The 15,992-nt window shown below is 35.4% G+C and overlaps 1 protein-coding gene across 2 annotated transcripts in view; it reads right to left on the reverse strand.

The window, feature by feature from the left end:
* Positions 1–15,992, reverse strand: part of ATRNL1 (attractin like 1) — a 734,504-nt gene that overhangs the window by 403,411 nt on the left and 315,101 nt on the right. The gene's annotated exons all lie outside the window — the stretch shown is intronic.

Genomic DNA, 15,992 nt, shown 5'->3' on the forward strand with positions numbered 1-15,992 from the left:
CCTTAACATATTTTTTCTCCTCGCCTCACTTAAAGAGATCTGAGAATATTTTTCAATGATGACTATGGCAATGACAATTCTAGCACCATTCCACCAAGTGCTGAACACATTCCAGATACTGTGCTAGACACGTCACACTGATGGTTGGATTTAGTTTATAAGAACATTTCCGGATAGGATATATTATTCTTATTTTAGAGAAGAAGGATCCAATGTTCAGAGAAGTTCAAAGTAAATTGCTTACAGTCACACAGAGTTTAAGCAGTAGAGTCAAAATTCAAAAAGAGCTACATAAGCCTCAAGCTCTTTCCTCCCCATCTGTTGGGAACTCTGAGCTGGCACGCTATCTCACAACAGTTGTCTTCCATATTCCCCAGTATCAACCACTAAGGCGCCTTTCTGGTTTTTACAGAATTATCTTTCCCCCTAATATTTATAAACTCATTCTATTTCATTTAAATTCAAATTTTCAGAAGTGCTCAAGTCCCACATGTCCTAAAAAATAAAAAACAATATCCCGATTTTATTATACTGTAGCTTTCTCTAGTTTACTGAGCAAGTGGTCCATGTAGCCACTTCCATGTCAATTTCCTTGTAACCTAGTGTTGCTTAACGTCTTACAGTTTGGCATCTAAGTTGTATACCAATAAAAATGTTAATATTAATAATTAATGTTTATATACTATGCAACATTTTAGTGGATACTGTAAACCCATCCAACATTGTACAAAATAGAGTAGCGCCTGTCAAGGGCCACTATCAAGTCTCTTTCGGACACCCAAGAACTGGAAAATTACTGAAGACAAGAAATTACAGATTCTCAAAAAAACCCACATCCTACAGAAGCACAGTCAGCCCAGATACAACTGTGGACCAAAACAGATATGAATCCACCCCCTCTTTCCTGCACCTTGCCCTCTGAAACCCAATAAAAGACTCAAACCCCCACCTTTCAGGGTCAATGCCACTCTATGCGTCTCGCCCCTTTCCTCCCTTGAAAAGTGAGTAAAAACTTTTTCTTCCCTTGTTAACACTTCTGTGAATTCTTTCACAACCCATGTAGGTATACTTTCCTCACTATTACTTTCTAAAAATTAATTAAACTGGTATTTTCTCTATCAACTGACTTCTACTTCTCAACTGACAATACAAACCACCCATTCCTTGAAACTCCTTCTGAACACATTATTTTCTTGGCTTCCCTTCAACCTTCTTTGACATACTATGGGATCAATGAATGTAGACTGCATTCCAGATTCCTTGCTTTAAATTATAGACATTCCTGAAAATTCATTCACAAGACCATGCTGTTATCTACTCTTGCTCTCAGAGAAAGAGCTCAGTTACTCTCATGGCTTCAACCATGACCTCATTTGGAATCATTTCCAAATATAAGTCATTAAAACTGCCCAAATGAGAGCAACGTATCACTAGAAGAGACCTATGAGATGATTTAATTCAGACTCCATCCCAGGAAAGAAATCCCCAGCACAACTCTGATAGTGATCCAGTTCCTAATTAGATACTCATGGTAGCTAAGAAACTGCTGACTCATAAGTGGGTGCGTTTTATTTTTAGCCAGCTCAGACTATGAACATTTCCTATTAAGCTGTCTTTCTAACTTCTACTAATCAGTGCTGCTTCTGTCTCTGGGTTACACTGGATCTGTCATTTCCTTCTATATGCTAATACTTGTTTATATATTTTTTGAAGATGCTTACATGATTCCTTCTAGTCCACTGGTTCTCAATCAGGAGAGGATTGCCCTCCAAGGACATTTGGTAGTGGCTGGAGACATTTTTGGTTGTCACATCAAGTGGGATGCTGGTAAATACGCTACGATACAGAAGCCAGTCCCCCCCCACCCCACACACACACAAAAAGACCTTCCCAGCCAACCTGTCAATAGTGTGAAACCCTGTTCTAGTCTGAATTTTTACCATAGCAGTTACACTTCCCTTGTTGTACCCAGGTTAACACTGTGACTGTTGAAATACGGTACTGAGAGTTCATACTTTATATGTAGTCCAAGGATCCACTGGACTATCTATCCATCTGAATTTAATTCCTATCATAATAGCTTAAGAATTTTAACATAAGAGATTTGAATATCACCTCAAATCTACCATGTCCAAACTGCACTCATGAATAACATTCATAATAAAAGTAACTAACGTCTACTGAGTAATATGCACCAAGCACTGCATTACATGTTTTACATACATTAATTTTTTCATTACCACAATCACACAGGATATACTGTGTATTCTGTTATATACTGCATTTAAAAGATGAGCTAGTTGAGGTCATGGAGAGTTTACGTAAATTGCCTAAGTCACAAAAGTCTTAAATTGCAAGTTCTCCACTTTCTGTTGACTTCTTGTCTCACCATTACTTTCCAGCTAAAATGTAAGAACACATTCGATTTTATCATCTCTTATATTCAGTCAGACACCATATCCTGTCAACTGTTTCTCTTACAATGTCTGCAGTAGTAAACAATAGTACATATACCAAAATTCATTTACATTTAATAATTAAACACAACCTAATTAACAAAATTAATTTTATTTGACAATCTGTAATTCACAATATCCTCCCCCCAAAATAGTTACATGATCAAGATTCAGTTTAGGAGAGTGAAGACTTGCTGAATTTCTCCACGGGGAACTTAAATTCTTTCTGATCTAAATTTCATGACACAAGTGAAGTGTCACTTTTATAATGATACAGAAATCCAGGATAAAATTTCTCAGTTTTCATGATTTTACCTCCTTGAGGAGATATACACTTCAGGGGTTTGCATGATTTCTATGTTAATTCATATTAGGTTGGTAATAAAAAGTAAAGATAGATCATGCTGATGAGAAATTGGTAAAATCAATAAATAGTTTAAGAAAATATTCTCCTAATAATATTCTAATAACCCCCAAAAAATATTAAAAGCCCAGTAAAATATATCTCAGTTCCTGGTATATAGTATTTGTCATTAAACTTGTGTTAAATGAATAAACTTGATTCTTTAATTGACTGGATATCTTATAGTTTTTTCTGACTCTGAATGCCTTATTCGGCATTATTATCCTTATATCAAGGTAGATTCTTTATAAAGGTTTTTGATTTCTACTAAATTACACAGCAAATAAAGGTTACAGTTCTTTTAAAAAATCTACATAAAACAAAACCAATTTATTAAGGATTCTCATTTCAGTAAAAAGCAAACAAATAAATAAAAACACAACAAATTATCCAGCATAACTGGAAAAGTTACACTCATCCTTTTGTGACTATTAGAGAATCTCAATCTCTACTGACAATGCCCTGCACATCACCCTGCCCCCTCCACCTGTTCCCTTTTGCACACGGGACTTTGAGTGAGAAATAAACTTTTATTATAGAAAGTAACCGAGATTCTGGGTTTATGTGTCCCAATTAGCTTTTCCCTAATATGTTTCTTAAGTCAAAGGTCTTAATGGGCAACGTCAAACATCCTTTAATCTGATGCTGCGGCAAGTTTGTCAGAGAAAAATTAGTTTTGCTGCTGTCTTTCAGTTCACCTTTTCTATTATATTTTACAATAGCTTGTATTGTTCCTTCGTGTAGGCATTCGGGTGGCGGGGAGAGGGAGGTGACTGAGCTTTAATTTTTTAAGAAGTCTGCTGTATAACAGTGCTAGAAGATCTAAAATGTTAAACACCCTTCAGTAAAAATCCTCCCAATGGAAATAGGAAAAACAGAAAAGAAAAGAAACATTAAAAAACAAGTGTGTGAGCTACAGGGATTTAAAAAAAAAAAAGGAAGCATATGAACCTAGGGAGAGATATTTCAATAATTTGATTTTAACCTTCGTAAAATGGTCATTATGGAAGGATTCTTAATGTGAAAAAATAAGGAACTCATTAGGTACTCTCATTTAGGGAAAATTAAAAAGAATTCAATAAAAGGAACACAGTGTGGTATAAGGTTATATTGTAAAGCAGGTTTTTAGTGACAAAGAAATACTCTCTGGTGGTAATCTAGTTGGCCAAATGCAAAAAGAGATAATATTGTCACGATTTTATAGAAATTTGAGGTTAAGTGATCATAAACTTTGCCTTAAATACATATTTTAAAAGATGGCTTGGGTATATTATTCTTTTATTTCACTGAAAAATGTTACAAACTAGGGAATTGTGTTGAAATACAGAAACATATTATTATAAAAAGTAATTTACCTCTTAATTACTTCTATTTCGGAAAATATATTTCAAAACTTTTAAAAACACCTTCCTAACACTTGAAGGATATTTTCTTCTTACCAACTAAAATGTTAACAAAATAAATTATCAACTTAGAATGCAATAAAACTGTATATTTTTTTAAAAAAAACTACTTGTTTCATTTATCATATTGGCAAAGATGAAAAACCAGCAAAGCCTAGGGGGTGAAACTGGAGAATTATGGTCACAGCATAAATTGGTACAAACTTCTTTGAGGGTTGTTAAGCAAGAGTTGACTACACCTTGGAATGCACTTCAGTTAAGATGATTGCAAATACAGAAACCTAATGCAAAATGGGATAAACATTATTGGGACTAAATAGATTTTACACTCCCTGCTATGAACTGAATTGCGTTCTCCCAAAATTCATATATTGAAGCCCTAACACCCAATGTGACTACATTTGGAGATAGGGGATTCAGTAGGTAATTAGCTTAAATGAGGTCATAAGCGAGGGACCCTGATCCAATAGGATGTGTTCTTATGAGAAGAGACACTAGAGTGTTTTCTATCTCTCTCTCTCCCCGCCCCACCCCCTGCCATGTGGCACACACTGAGGAAAGGCCATGTGAGTATACAGTGAGAAACTGGCCATCTGCGAGCCAATAAGAAGCCCACATCAAAAACCAACCATGCCGTCACCCTGATCTTGGACTTCCCAGCCTCGAGAACTGTGAGATAATAAATTTCTATTGTTTGTATTCTGTTCTATGTTGGTTATGGGGGCATAAGCAGACTAAGACAGATTTCGGTATCAAATACCTAAAAATGTGCAAGCACCTTTGGAAGTGGGTAATGGGTAGTGGCTGGAGGAATTTTGAGGTGCATTCTAGAAAAAGCTTTGATGCTACAAAAGGACCACTGACAGAAACGTAGACATTAAAACCAATTATGATGAGAGCTCAAAAAAAAAACCCAAACCAAAATAAAACAAAACAAACAAAAAAAGAAAAAAAAAGGAAAGCTGGTAAGAAAGCCTCCATTTCTTAGAGAACACATAAATAATCTTGACCAGAATGTGGATATACATATGGATATTAAAGGCCATTCAGGTGAAGTCTAAGATGCAAACAAGCAACTTTTCAAGGTTATTGAAAACTAGAGGAAAGGCCATCTTTGTTATAAAATGGCAAACAACTTGGCTGAATCATGTTCTAGTGTTTTCTGGAAGGTAGAACTTGAAAGAGTTAAAACTGAATATTTAGCAGAGGAGATCTCAAAGTATTGAAGATGTAGCCTTGGTCCTCCTTATTGCTTATAGATAAATACAAGAGAGAGATGAACTGAAGAAGGAATTAATAAGCAAAAAGGGACCAGAACTTGGAGATTTGGAAAATTCTCAGTCTACCTATGTTGCAAAAAAATGAGAAAGCTTGTTCTGAAGAGAACACTAGGAGTGTGACTGAACAACCATTTGATGAAGAGGTCATGGGTGTGACTCATGGAATTAATCAACCATCTCAGCAGAAACCAGGAATAGAGATGAGATTATACCAGTGGAGACACCACAAGTTTAAACTAAAGCATATGAAGAAAACAAGATGGAATGAAGGATGATTGTCAGCCTTCTTGGAGTCTATAGGATGGGAACATAGAGCTATGCAGTTGGAAATATCTTTATCCTTTGAGAAAAGGGAAGAATGACCCTGAAGGTGAAATCAGAACTTTTACAGTTCTCACTCCCACCACAGGCCCAGGGGGCAAGGATGGATTCTCCTCAGTTTCAAAGGGTGGAGCCTTTTTGGTTTTGCAGGACCAGGATACCACCACCAAGTGCCTTGGGGCCAAGGCTGCAGCACAGTGCTGCAGCATCAGGGCCACCTTGCCAAGCTAAAGTGGCAAGGCCACTCCATAGAGCTATGGGGGTGACACTGTCACCTCAGGGGACCTGGAGGTAGAGCACTGAACTAAAGAGGATTATTCTCAAATCTTTAAGGTCTGATGGAATTAGCTTCTTAGGTTTAGACTTGCTTGGGACACATACCTCCTTTCTTCCTTTACTTTTCTCCCTTTTGAAATGGGAATATCTATTCTATGCCTATCCCACCATAGTATTTTGGAATCACATAATTTGCTTGGTTTCACAGGCTCCACAACTATAGAGGAATTTTGCCTCAGGTTAAATTGTACCCCAAATCTCATCCATATCTGATTTAGGTGATATTTAGATGTGACTTTAGACTTTAGTATCAATTCTGGAATGAGTTAAGCCTTTTGGGATTGTTAGGATGGAATAAATGTACTTTGTATGCAACCAGCACATAATTTAGGGAGCCAGAGGCAGGATGCTACAAATGTTCCTCCAAAATTTGTATGTTGAAGCCCTAACCCCCAGTGTGATTATATTTAGAGACAGGAACTTTTCGATGTAACTAAGGTTAAATGAGGCCCTAATGGTGGAGCCCTAAGCCAACAGAATTAGTGTCCTTATAAGAAGAAACACCAGAGAGCTTGTGCTCTCTATCCAGGCACTTATACTGAGAAAAGCCTATGGGAACACACACCAAGAATGTAGTCATCTGCAGGCCAAGAAGAAAGCTCTCACCAGAAGCCAACCATGCTGACACTCAGATTTTAGACTTCCCAGTTTTCAAAACTGAGATTATAAAATTTCTCTTGTTAAAGTCACTCAAGTCTGTGCTAGTTGGTTATGGCAGCCTGAGCAGACCAAGACACTCCCCAAAGTCAAAAAGAAGAATAACTTTCAGGTTTGTTCTGGTCAGGGCCCTGGCTACATTTCTCTCTGTTTTCTGAAGCATACACTGTTGTGCACCAGCTTTATTCTCAGGCTTGTTTTCCTTGTAGATACAAAAATGAATGCAGCAGTTCCAGGCATATCACATACCATTACACATGCCCACTCTTTGCCAATCATTTGGCGAATTGAAGGTTATGCACTTACTGGCTTTAGCCCACCCATGAAACTGGTGAGGGATCAATTCCTCCCAAACTGAATCATCACTGCATAGCCAGGTGGAAGGAGTTAAATGAAGGCTGGGCAAGAATCCATAAAATCTACTTCAGATATGGCTTATGACAAATTCATAGAAAAACACCTAAATGAACCCCCCAAAACTAATGGATTTACAAATCTACAGAGCACATTTGATAACTCTTCAATCCTTTCTTGAAATATTTTATAGAAAATAGAGTGCTCTAAAGCCTCCTTGGCAAAGTATTAAAAAGGCAAACAACATACAATAAGGAAAACCTTCCTGGTTAACTACTCCTATTACAAATCATGTACCTGGATAATACCTTAATCTTACAAACTCTCACCAAAAATTATAAAGGTCAATGTATACAGTGTTTTTTTCTGCAATCAACTTTTTTTTTGAGGCATACCTTTTGAAGCCATGTAGTTAGGATTAAAGTTTCAATTACAAAATTCCCTTAATATTTTTGAAGTAGTAAATGCTCTTTTTAAAAAGCTTTCTTGAAACACTAATGCATAACACACCTAGATAAATCATAACTATACAGCTCAGTGAATTATCACAAAGAAAATATACCTATGGAACCACCACTCCAATAAAGAAATAGTACTCTACCCACTCCCTCTTCGTCAGAGGTCACTAGCTTAATGGTTTTTAGCATCATAGTTTGTTTCTGCCTATTTATGAACTTTTTAAAAATGGAATCCTAAAATACTCACTCTTTTGTTTCTAGCTTCTTTTGTTCAACACTATGTTGGTGAATGCCATCCATATTGTTCTTTTAGGATTACTCTGTTCTTCTTCATTGCCCCATATTCTATTATTTTTAAGTATTTGGGTTATTCCAAGGTTTTGGCTACTTAAAACATACTGCTATAAATATGTTTAACATGACCTTTGATGGAACGGAACTGTTGGATCACAGAGTACGTCTAAACTCAACTTAGAATATAGTCAAATTGTTTTCAAAGTTGTTGTACCAACTTCTAGACCACCAGAAGTGTTTAGAGTTCCACATCCACTCCAACATTTGATATCATCTATCTTGTTCTTTTTAGCCACTATGGTGGGTGTACAGTAAATAGTACTACATTGTGACTTTAATTTGCATTTCCTGATAAAAATTAAATGAAGCACATTTTTATATTTTGTTAGCTACTATACATCCTTTTTTTAAAGAAAGATTTTTTTCTTTTTGATGTGGACCATTATTAAAGTCTTTACTGAATCTGTTACAATATTGCTTCTGTTTTATGTTTTGGTTTTTTGGCTGCGAGACGTGGGATCTTAGCTCCCCAACCAGGGATCGAACCCCTACCCCCTGCACTGGAAGGCAAAGTCTTAACCACTGGACCACCAGGGAAGTCCCTATATATTCCTTTTTGTGAAGTGCTTGTTCAAGCCTCTTCCCATTTGGGGGAGAAGGGGTTGAGTTTTAAGACTGCTTTTTATTGATTTATATGAGTTATATATTATGACTATAAGCCTTTTTCCTTTATATAGGATGTGAATATTTTATAGTACTGTGTGGCTTGACTTTTCATAATGTATATGACATCTTCCGATGACAAAAATTGTTACTTTTACTGTAGTATAATTTTATTGAAGCGCTTTGTGTGTTCTGTTTAAGAAATTTTCCTAATTCTAAAGGTGTGAAGAATTATCCCCATTTTTACCTCCCAGCTTCTTCAATGTTTTTCCTTTCCTCCTGGAATTTATTTTTACGATTAATATGAGGTAGTAGTCAAATGTTACCTTCCTCCATATGGATGGTTCACAGATCTAACACCTGACAAAGTTTTTCTTAAAGCTATAAATAAATATCGACAGACAGTCCCTGACTTGCCAAGAAAACTGAAGAACGGCCCACTTCCATCACAGCTGTATCAAATTTACAGAGGGACTGAGGTCTTATTTGTATCCTATAGAAAATGTCGATATTCTCTATAGAGATATTTTATTTTAGACCATCTGTAGGCTGTGCATACAACGTACCCAAACCTTTTCCAGGCTATTTGAGTCTGCCATGTGGGTTCAGTCTGGGGCCTGGGCAGAGTTCTAACCATTAGCCACTTCTCAAATTCTTTGGTATGCTAATTAGGTTAAAAGCCTCACATGAAAGATGCCAGAAGTTCAACTTTAAGGGATGGTTTTTCTCTTTCTGTTATTTCCCAGACTTTTTCTGATTCTCTGGGCTTCACTTTTCCATCCTCTGGCCAGAAACTACCCACTTCTGTGATTGTGCCACATTCTGCGTTGGGAGGACAGAGAATAGGGAAAAGCAATGGATTTGTATGAATCTCTTGTACCCACAGTTCTGCCTCATGTAGAAGACTCACAACTCTTGGAGATTTGGCTCTAGCAGCTTCCCATTCCCAGATGTTTTTGCTGCAGCCAATGTTCCTGCTTCAAGACTGCTTGGAATTGGGGGTGAGTAAATTTTTTAAAAGAGAGGAAAAATCAGAGGAGAGGTGGATCTCCCCTAGTCTCTCTGAGCTTTAAGAGTTTGCTTTTCCACAGCGTAAGTCAGAACTAGAGGATTTTTCCAGGATGTTTTCTGTCTAGACCACAATAGTCACTTTAAGGTTTCAGACTGCATTGAGGCTCAAGTCAGGGGTTACTGGAGGAAAAAATGGTTAACTTCCAAACATTTCAGGGCGCTCTGAATTCTGGTGTTCTTCCCCAATCAGCCTGATGATACTTTTCGGAATTACCAAATAGCTGCCCATGCATATCATCCAGGTTTTATAGCTGAGACCAGTGGGACATAAAGAGAGATACATGTTTACGTAGTGTTGTTTGGAACTGGAAGCCTGATGGTGAATTGATTTTTGACAGAGTTGCAAAGGCATTTCAAAAGAGAAAAACCAGTCTTTTCCAAATGCTGTAAAAATTGGACATCCATATGCAAAATAATGAACCTTGACCTACATCTCAATCATAAACAATAACTAAAATAGACCATAGAATCATAAACAAAAAGATATCTGAAATGGATCATAGACTAACATGTACAATGCAGAAGTCTAAAACTCTTAGAAGGAAATCTATGTGACCTTAAGTAGGCAAAGAGTTCTTATATGACACCAAAAGCATAACTTATAAAAGAAAAAAAAATCATTGGGTTTTATCAAAATTAAAACCTTTCTCTCTGCAAAAGACACTGTCAAAAGAATAAAAATACAAGTCAGCATTGACATATATACACTACCAAATGTAAAACAGATAGCTAGTGGGAAGTTGCTGCATAACATAGGGAGATAAACTCGATGATGGGTGATGACTTAGAGGGTTAGGATAGGGATGGTGGGTGGGAGTCACGGGAGGGAGGGGATATGGGGATATATGTATAAATACAGCTGATTCACTTTGGTGTACCTCAAAAACTGGCACAACAGTGTAAAGCAATTATATTCCAATAAAAAGCTTAAAAAAAACTACAAGTGAAAGACTGGGAGAAAATTATTTCAAATCATACTTCCAGCAGAAGATTTATATCCAGAACATATAAAGAATATTCAAACTCAAAAAGAAAACAAACAACTCAATAAAAAATAGGCCAAAAATTTGCAAAGACACTTAACCAAAGAAGATAACAGTATGGCTAATAAGTACATGAAAAGATATTCAATGTCATTAGCCATTAGGGAAATGCAGATTAAAATCATGATAAGATAACAGGACATACCTATTTGAATGGCTAAAATAAAAAAATACTGACAAGACCAAGCACTGAGGATGCGGAACAACTGAAACTGTCATACTTTGCTGGTGGCAAGGCAAAATGATACAGTCACTCTGAAAAATAGTGGCAGTTTATTTATAAAGATAAACATACATTTACCATATGATTCAGCAATTCCACTTCCCGATATTTATCCTAGAGAAATGAAAACTTATGTTTGCACAAAACCTATACAAGTATGTGTCTTGTCCATGGCAGCATTATTCATAGGTCCAAAAGGTGTAACTATTCATATCTGTCGAAGGGGCGGGGATGGATAAACAAACTGGAGTATATTCACACAATGGAATACCACTTAAAAACAAAAACGAAACAGATTACTGACAGAAAAAACCAACTTGGATAAATCTCAAATGCAGTATGTTAAGCGAAAGAAACTAGTCTCAGGAGGTTACATACTATATGTTTCCATGTATATGACATTCTGAAAAAAGGCAAAACTGTAGAGACAGGGTACCAATCAGTGGCTGCCAGGGTTTATGGGTGAGGAAAAAGCCTGACTGTAAAGGAAGCCCTAGGAAAGATTCTTTGAGATTCTGGGACTGTCTATATCCTGGTAGAGCTGATGATTATAAGAAACTATATGTATGCTAGAATTCATATGGCTGTATTCCCCCAAATGGAATTTTACTGCACGTAAATTTTAGAAGGCTTTACAAAGGAAGGAAAAATAAAACAAACCCAGACAAGAAATAAACCAGATACCTCCAAAGAAAAAGTGACTGCAATATAGTAAATCTGTAGAGACTAATACGAGAGGAGGCAGATAATTAGGCCTCGTTTCAGAGGAACTTGTAAGTCTAGTTTGAATTATATTATAAATGTGAAAGGAAGCTTTTAAACAATGGATTCTCATAATTTAATTTAATCACTTTCGTTGTTTTGAATACAACAGACTGATAGAAGGAAGAATCCGAGTTTACGTAGGGGATTAAGGAAAGAGAGATGTATTTAGTTAATTCCTAGGTACTGAAGTTAGGTAAATAGTAGTACCCATAACTGAGCTAGAGCATACTGGAAGAAAGAGCTGTTTGCCAAGATAGCAAGTCTAATTTAGGACATATTGATTTAGGACACAGTGTTAGGCAATATTTTGGTGAAAATGTGAAGTTACTGATGCCACTCTTGGAGAACTATGTTTCAGTTCACAGTGTTCCAAACTTCGCTGAAAATTAGATGTGGAGCATTGGTTTAGCTAAGTTGCAATAAACGTGCAATGACTATTTTACTTGAGCTATATTTGATATTTTGGCTTAAAAAAATAGTTGGGACCTAAATATCTGTTTTCTTCTACAGCAAAGAGAGGGAGAGAATTCATGAAGAAAGCTCCAATATAATAAGATGTAATTTATTGTTTCTAATTAGAGAAATCTAAATCTTCAGGCCTCATGTCTATTAAAATATCCATTATCATAATCTCACTTTTGAAGAGGAGGACTTCTGTCTATTTTTCCCTCTGCCCAGAGTTCTTCATTCTTGCACCATTTTACAGAAAATCTTTATACCACTACTCCTTCTGGGATATGCCACTTTGAGGTAGGCATGCTGTTACTAATGATTTAGGTTTACTTTTCTCCCTGTAGGGAGTTACCTCCCTCCTTTTCCTCTTGTGAAACACCTTCATGGTCAACATGATTGTTTCATTTCCCACAATCTTGATCACAGTGTTAATTTTGCATTGTTCTTCCCACTCACATGCTCACTTCTGAAGGGTCACCTTTGATTATTTTTGTGTTTTAATTTTTCTTTCTTTTTCTATTCTTTAGATTCTTCTACCTTAACAGCATCATCATCTCTTTTGGCACTTTTTACCCACTAAGACAGCTATAATAAAAAAGAGATAAAAAAGAAGTGTTACTTGAGAATATGGAGAAATTGGAGCCCTCATACATTCCTGGTGAGAACGTAAAATGGTGCATCTCCTTTGGAAAGTAGTTTGTCAGTTTCTCACAATGTTAAATCTAGAGTTACTATATGATCCATCAGTGCCACTCCTAGGCATATACTCAAGAGAAATAAAAACGTATTGCCACACAAAAACTTGGAAACAAATGTTGGTAGTGGCATAATTCCCATGAGCCAAGAAGAGGAAAAAACCCAAATTCCCATCACTGAAAAAGAAGAAAATATATAAAATGTATTTTATACCCATGCAACAGAATGGTATTTAGCAATGAAAAGCAATGAGGTACTGATACAGTGGACAAACCTTGTAAACACTGTGATAAGTGACAGAAGCCAGCCACAAAAGAACACATGTTGTATAATTCTGCTTAGTATATGAAAATGTTCAGAATAGGAAAATCTATAGACAGGAACTAGATTAGTGATCGTCTAAAATTTAGCGTGTGGGAGACAGATGGGAAGTGACTGCCAATGGGCACACAGTTTCTTTTTGGGGTGATGAAAATGTTCTAAAATTGACTGTGATGATGGCTGCAGAGCCATTAAATTATGCACTTTAAATGGGTGAATTGTACTGTATCTGAATTATGTCTCAATAAGGCTATTTTAAAAAATAAATAAAAATTGTAAATTAGAAAATGAATTAAAAATTATACAACTGTATGTAACACTGAAAGTTTCAAATTTTCTAGTGTTCCTATATTATTCAGGTATAAAAAAAGACACCAATTAACATTATCACTGGTTAGGAAAAATATACATGTTAAAATTTAAGGGTAATCATTAAAGAAAAAATATAAAATGTATAATTCCTAAACTGCTAAAAGGAAGAAAAAAGCAAAGAATATTAAAAAGGCATTCAATTTAATAGAAAGCAGGGGAGAAGAAAAAAGACGACTTGAGAAATTCTAAAAAGTGAAAAGACAGAGAAAAAATTAAAATACATCAATAATCACAATAAACAGAAATTCACTAAACCTGTCACTTTAAAAGTCAGAGATTTTCAGATTATTAAAAACAGGATAATGTCCATATATTTGTAGTGTACAAGAAACATATTTAAAATCTAATAAAATAAAAAATATTGAAAGAAAAGAAATGAAAATAGATTTACCAGGGAAATTCTAACAAAATGATACTATATCTAAGTTTATATAAAGCAAATTATAAATTAAGACAAAAATTTCAATACAGATACAGAGAATTCAAAATGGTTAAAACAACAATTCAACTCCACTCTTAATAATGGATAGGAACACCAAACCAACTAAATAAGAAAACAGAGGATTTGAACAACACGATAAACCAACTAGATCCAACAAACATATGTAAAACACTATTCCCAACAACAGGATACACATTCTTCTCAAGTGCACATGAGATATTGCCCAGGCTATACCATATTTTTTAGGACACAAATTGTCACAATAAATAAAAGAAAATTAGCTATCATGAAAAGTATCTCCTTCAACCACAGCAGAATAAAGTTAGAAATCAACAACATAAGAAAACCTGGAAAACTCACAAATGTTGAGAAATGAAACAACATACTCTTGAACAACCAACAGCTCATAGAAGAAATCACAAATGAAATTAGAATACTTAGAGACAAATGAAAATGAAAATAGAACACAATAAAACTGATGGGATGCAGTGAAAGCACTGCTAAGGAGGAAATGTTTAACTATAAATGTTTACACTGGAAAACAAGAAAGATCTCAAATCAACAACCTAACTTTAAACTTAAGGAACTAGAGAAAGAACTAAACCCAAAGTTAGCAGAAGGAAGGAGATACTAAAGATTAAGACAGAGATAAATGAAATAGAAAATAATAAAATAATAGAGAAAAATCAACCAAACCAACACTTGGTTCTTCAAACCAATCAACAAAATTGACAAATCTTTGGCTAGATTTACTAAAGAAAAAAAAAAAAAAAGAGAGAGGCGATTCAACTTACTGAAAATAAAAATAAATACAGTATAGATATTACTACTGATCCTATCATAATATCAGAGTGTACTATGAACAATTGTACACCAACAAATTGTATAACCTAGATGAAATGGACAAATTCCTAGAAACACAAAACCTACCGAGACTGAATCATGAAAAAACAGGAAGACTGAATAGAACTATGACTAGTAAGGAGATTGAATCAGTAATCAAAAATCTCCTGACAAAGAAAAGCCAGGGGCCTGATGGCTTCGCTGATTGATTCCACCAAATATTTCAAGAAGAACTAATACCAAACCTTCTCAAATTGTTCCAAACATCAAAGAGGATAAAATTCCTAACTCATCCTATGTGACCAGCATTATCCTGATACCAAAGTCAGACAAAGACAAGAAAAGTACTAACATCCTTCATGAGCAATGATGCAGAAAAGGGGAAATTATTATTATTATTATTATTAAAAGAATTATATACTATGACCAAGTAGGATTTATTCCTGGAATGTTAGGATGGTCCAACATATGAAAGGCATAAATGTAATACTCCATATTAACAAAAAGAAGGGGAAAAACTCATGATTTTCTCCATATCCATATGAATTTTAGAATCTCAAGGAATCCCAAGAAGCCCCAAAAATCTTGAAAAAGAACAAAGATGGAGGACCCACACTTCCTGATTTCAAAATTTACTACAAAACTACAGTAATCAAGACAGTGTGATACTGGCACAAAAATGGACAAAAGACTTGAATAGACATTTCTACAAAGAAGATATATGAATGGCAAATAAACACATGAAAAAGTACTTACCAGCACTAATTGTTAAAGAAATGCAAATCAAAACCGCAATGAGATACCAAGTTGAACCCACTGGGATGGCTACTATCAAAATAAAAAAGAGAGAGAGAGAAGAGAAGAGAAGAGAAGAGAAGAGAAGAGAAGAGAAGAGAAAAGAGAAGAGAAAAAGAAAATTACAAGTGTTGGTGAGAATATGGAAAAACTGAAACCCGTGTGCACTGCTGGTGAGAATGTGAACAGTACAACTGCTGTGGAAAACAGTACGGAGGAGGTTCTTCAAATAATTAAAAATAGAATTACCATATGACCCAGCAATTTTACTTCTGGGAATATAACCTAAAAAACTGAAAACAAGATCTTGAATACATATTTGTACATTCATGTTCATAGAAGC

This window comes from Hippopotamus amphibius, chromosome 5 (genome assembly GCF_030028045.1).
Source record: "Hippopotamus amphibius kiboko isolate mHipAmp2 chromosome 5, mHipAmp2.hap2, whole genome shotgun sequence".
NCBI lineage: Eukaryota > Metazoa > Chordata > Mammalia > Artiodactyla > Hippopotamidae > Hippopotamus > Hippopotamus amphibius.